Source organism: Aptenodytes forsteri, unplaced genomic scaffold (genome assembly GCF_000699145.1).
Source record: "Aptenodytes forsteri isolate BGI_AS27 unplaced genomic scaffold, ASM69914v1 Scaffold428, whole genome shotgun sequence".
NCBI lineage: Eukaryota > Metazoa > Chordata > Aves > Sphenisciformes > Spheniscidae > Aptenodytes > Aptenodytes forsteri.
The window spans coordinates 550,644-556,605 of NW_008794177.1; positions in this window are offsets into that span (position 1 = coordinate 550,644).

The following is a 5,962-nucleotide window of genomic DNA, read 5'->3' on the forward strand; positions in this document are numbered from 1 at the left end:
GGCAGGGCGCGGCCCCGGGCAGAGCGAAACAAAGAACACGTTCAGTCCAAGGCCCGTTTCCACCGCGGAGCCCATCCTCCACCCTCGATCCATTTTATACCCTAATCCAATTATAAAAGCACGCCAGCCCGTGATTAATCCAGCCCAAGTAATTAAAAGTAAACGTTCGGCCAACTCCCTGAGGGCTTCCTGTCTTGTCTGGACAGGAGGGAAGGCAGCGCCCCGTGCTCGCAGCTCACCCCCAGCTCCGAGGGCCGCGGGAGGGAGGAACCGGGTCGGGAACCGCCGTCTCTTCCAGAGCAGAATTCTCAGTACCGGCAATTCATAATAGTGGGCAAAACCGCAAAAACTCAACCCGCACACTTAAAAAAAAAGCTAAGACTATCGTCCTTTACATCAGCGGGTCTCAGAAATACTGCCATCGAGTCGGGGAAAGCCTCCGTTGGCAGAGGCTGCAGGGGAAATGAAGACAGCAGCCACGACCAAAGTCAACGTCCCCGGAATACGTCGCGGCCTACCGTCTGGTCTCTTCTAGCCAACATCTTCCCGAATTACCCTTTCATAGTTTCCTGTAGAATATCACTGCGAGGCAGAACACCAATTAAGCAGGGTTAGCGTGACAGTACCGGGAGAGGAATCTCTTCTGTAGAGAGCAACACCTGAAAACCACACAAAGAAGTTGCAGAGAGCTCCCAAAGCGCACAGACCACCAGAAGAAACTGAGAAACTTCAGTTAAGACTGAAGAAGCAATGCTTCCGCACGTGCTCGTCAGAAGGTGGGATGGTTTATGCTACTTCAAGACGGGAGAGTAATACTTTTATTTGAAGTCTTACTGAAAAAGGTCACAGAATTAGCTATTGCCTCCTACAGTGTTTTATCAGGGGTTTGTGGCAGCTTGATTTATTGATGCAGCAGATGGAGAAAATGGTTTCTAAAAAATTTAATATCTGATTAAATATTTTTGCCAAAGCAAAAAGCCAAAAGCAACATTTAAGAATTTAATGTTCACAGTCGTATCATTTGCCTATGCAAAACCTTTTCCCAAAGGTTTACTTGACGGTACAGCTGCAGCTGAAGAGATAGTGTCATTGCTGGTCATATTTTCAGGCCAGTGTAATTCAGAAGAAAACTGTATCCTTTATAACAAATATTAGACCACAAAAAGGTGCCTGAGACAAGGCAAAAAAATGGAAAAAGAAGAAGAAAAAGAGCATTTAAGAAGGTAAAGAGGAGGTGTTTTTTTCTAAGATACTTAATGAGCCAATCCACTTCCAGGGAATTAAGATTTTTCTATTTCTAATACTAATGTTTAATTGGGAACAGGTTATAAAGTTACTTCATACAGGGAGAGATCACTGGGTGTTTTATAACTGTTTCATATTGGGGGCTGGGGGGAAATTCATACTTTTTTTTCCTTGACCAGCACAAAACTTAGCCCATGTAACTTTTTTACTATCCCAGAATTACCCACGTCCTGTCATGTCTCATCATGAGAGCCATAAAGAGGTATTAGAAATGAAAGCATGGAGTTTCATATAAAAAAATCAAGACATGATGTATTATCTGCTGACAGTCCAGTCTGAGAACTTCCATTAGAGGCACTTTTTACTTTTTTTTAGCAGCTTGACTGCACAATTTTCTTTCACAATTCTTGGACTTAATTTAAGAAGTAATTTATCAGTTTGCTCCAGTATCTACTTTTCTGACGTTTAATACGTTACCCAGATTACCAGCAGCTTTAAAAGGTACAGCAGGGAATTTTAATGTCCTCCTTCACAGCAGAGGGGACCAGGAAATGAGCTTTCTTAGTTGTTCCGTTGATTACAACTAGTGCACGAGGCCAAACAGATTTTCCTTTTTTGGGTTTGCAATTGACCTTTTTTTTTTTTTTTTTTTAAACCGGCTTCCTGCTTCTAGTGTCTTTAAAATACTTTTTTTGTTGTTTTTAGCAACTTCAGTGATTTGTTCATCAAATTCCATCTCAGAAGTTGAATTTTTCTTCCACATTGCTTGTTAGCCTGTGTTCATTGCCTTCAGTAGAATCTAGCCTTTCCAATTATGAAATAGTTCAGTCTGAGTTAAGAGAGGTCTTGAGGCATGCTCTTTAGCTAGACCGGTTTACTTGCTTCTCTGCCTCTCCTTTGGGTAGTGATGCTCGCTTCCGCACAATTCGGTTTCTGTAAGTCATCCCTAACCTAAATTCAGTGATTTTGTATTTGACTTCTACTAAGCTACAGCAGTTTGCCTTTAAGATTCCACATCACTGCAGCAGCTGTTGGTAGCATCCCATGGAGGAAAAAAAGAAAGATTCCTGACTTTCTAGTAACAATGATGACCTCAACAATTGCATTAATGACAACTGACCTCCTAAGCAAATACTCACAGTAACTTTTCAAGTTAATCCTCACAGCTTTTCCAAAAACCACATTAACCTTTTAATGTAGAAAAAGCCTAGGAAAGCTTGAACTAAAAGGGAAACACTTTCCTCTATGCTACCATATTTTTTAATGTCCTCCACGTATCGTGAGAGAAAGAGCAGCAATCAGTCTGAGTTCTTCTGAGAATAAGCCTCTATAAAACTACATTAACACAGTATTAGGTCCTTTGTCTTTCGGACTGCAACAAGAAAAAAAAATAGCCAAGTATGACCAGACGCAGAATGGTATGAGCAAGCCCGCAAGATAGTCTAACATAACTGGATTGTAAAGGTGTTAGATCTCAAAAGGTCTAAAAAGATTATCAGGTACTCATTTAATTCATTGAATGAGAACAATGTCTGGGTTGTAATGAAAGACAGTAAATGAAAATCAGATTTAAAAAGATGTGCTACCAGAATTACAACCAGACTTCATTGCTTGCATTCACTGAAAACTGAACAGTCTCAAAAACCAGAGTGTTTTTTGTGTATGTTTTTTTAATACAATAATTTTAATGGTTTATTAGGAACGTCATTTGGGAAAGACACATACCAACCTGGTATGTCCCTGTTCTCATTTAAGGATGGGCAACGGGGATGTCTTTTTTGACTAAAGCAACGCTGTCCCTCAGATGGTGCTGCCCACCTGGCCCCTTTTCTGGTAACATTTAAACCTGCTAACTAGTTTCAAATAAACTCGAGAGACATTTAAAAAATGCAGAAATACCAAGTTCTCCTGTGGAAACGAGGACTAAAATCAGCCCTCTTCCCACAAGCGGTGGTGTAGGCTCAAGCAGTCTGGAGACCACGGTCACCTAATGATTTTCGTGGCTTTTGCACTGCTTGCCGTCTGTCGTACAGCTGACGGTGAAGGGACGTGGACAGAAGAGAGGTTGATGGAGGAGGGGCAGTTTAGGGGATGTGGCTGGGGAAAATACGTGGATTTTTAGGTGTCTAGATGAAGATCTAAGGTACGCCGGGTGGCAGATGGGGCAGGAATACCGAGGAGCTGCAGTGGTCGTGTAGCAATTTGGTTAACTAGAGGGCGATAGACAGGAGACCGTTTTCTGTTAGTTCTGCTGGACGTGGTATTTTTAAGGGTTTTTTTTTCAGAGCAGAAGTAGATTATTAGCTAAAGAAAGCTTGGGGACAAAAAAAGAAAAATCAAAATACTGTCTGTGGCTTTTATCTTCATTTTACAGTTACAAGGAGTGATGAACTGTATTCAGATCTTGTCTAAAAACAGCCTGTGCGGCATCTCTTAGGTTACTTGGAAAAAAGACTACAAAGTAATACTAGTAAAAATATTGTAATCAGTAGGAAGCAAGTAGAGAACTATAATTAAATGATCATGCTTTAGATGGCTTGACATAGCCTCTACAAAGTCATTGTATTACAGCAATTTTCCATTCTAAGCCCCCAGAAACGAACTGCTTGTTACTTAACGGATGACTTTTGCATGGTTATGCAGGCTTTTTGAGCTAAGCCGGTAATAATGGCCTAAGTTACTCCCCTTATCTTAACGCTTTCTTTCATTGTCCTTGTCCTTACCTGTAAAAGCCACAGGGGGATGAAGGCTACCCATTAGCCTTTCAGCCTTCAGAGCCTACAGAAATAACTGGACTTCACGCTGCACCTTCTGAGTAAAGGTGCAGTAGCTGGAGACCCCTAAGCATCTCCTGCAGATGCGAATTTTCTGTATTCTTTGCCACTTCCCCCCCCCCCCCCCCCCGCGCGCCCCCTCTCCCCACCCCACCCCCCCCCCCCCCACTCTTTCTGTTCTCTTAAAGCTGCCAAGTAACACAAGGCCTACCTCAACTTCTCATCCCCCCCCCCACGTGCGGTCTTCAGTCTGTCTTACCTAGACTTTTGGTTCTGCGAGCGGGCAGATAAATTTTAGGGAAATTCCAGTTTGACACACTCTTACCCTTAGGTGACTTCCTTTCCATCGTGTTTTGGCTCATGTCCTTTGTACAACTGACACGAAGATCCTGCGGACCACAGTAAGAAACTGAGAAATGCAGTAAGCTGAAATCATCCCGGGCATCCAGTCTGTCTTACCTAGACTTTTGGTTCTGCGAGCGGGCAGATAAATTTTAGGGAAATTCCAGTTTGACACACTCTTACCCTTAGGTGACTTCCTTTCCATCGTGTTTTGGCTCATGTCCTTTGTACAACTGACACGAAGATCCTGCGGACCACAGTAAGAAACTGAGAAATGCAGTAAGCTGAAATCATCCCGGGCATCCCAACACTTCTCGGTGAAGAAAGCTTTTAAGTAGTAAGAATGTTTTCAAATGTCATTTCAATCTCACCGAAACAAAGCTTTTCTTGGGATTAGTACTCTGAAAGGTTTATTTTATAAATATGTGGATGATACGAAAAATCGCAGTGAATAGAAAAGGCCAGAAAAACAAGTGAAGAACTCTGCGTGCGAATGAGCTGTTAGGTAGTAATTGCTAAAACCTGGATCAACACCACGTTGAGCTTAGTGTTAAACTACCTCACAGAACTTAAGACTTTCAAATTTTCCACAATTTTAAGTCTCCTTTTTCCCCCTTTTGCTTTGCTGTACAAGTTCATGTTGCCAGAGAATCAGTAATACGACCGCAAATCGGCACACCCAGACTACAACTATTCTTCCCTCATAAATTCAGCTACCCTCATCGCACACGTGCTGCTAACCATTAACGAAGCTCACCATTGCACCCGCGCAACTTCAGCGTTTCGTAGAGAGCAAAGACACATTTTGGCTCCTGGCTGTTGAGAGCCTGAGCGTAACAAGTCCTCGCACGCTCCCGCTGTACTGGCTTCTAACGGCAGTGAAGAGTGAGGAAACACCGCAAGACCTCCACACTATTTTACGGGTGGCCACTCGGTATCTTTGGGCAGCGCCTGGGACTGCACGCAAGCGTTTAATTAGGCGATTACTACAATTAGGCTGGGGACAAACGCTGCTTCTCTTTGCTCGCGTTAGGATTACTCCAGCGAGAAGCAGCGATGCGCCTTGTGCTGCCTGCTCCAGGACAGCGGGCACCTGCACTGCGTGTATTCAGCAGATCCAACTCTAACCAGTAAGTTAAGATCAGGAGTGAGTTTCTACCTACAGATACGTACAGCACGTTGGTTAAATACTAACACGGTCGTTAAGGCTGGTGGCTGCTCAGTGTGTTCATACATTAGGGATGCACACGGCTTCCCCTGAACCAGGCACCCTCACACACGGCGCAGCGTTTCTGAGGCTGGCCACCGTGGGAGAGCTCCACGTTTTCCTGCTGCCAGCACAGGCGGGGGCCTCACCCAAAGACCGAGACTGAGCTTCAGCCCAGAACGGGTTTACCGCTTCGGAGCCCATCAGCGCCCGCAGCCCCCGCGCAGGCAGCCAGCTCTCCTCCTCCCTGCTGCGCCACCCCGCGGGAAAGGCTCCCCACCCCCAGGCCGTACACCCAGCCGGTAAACCCAGCCCCGGCCCGGAGCAGCCCGCCCTGCCCTTCGGACCCGGCGGGGCCCAGCGGCGCGCCCCCGGGGCCCACGCCGCCCGCCCG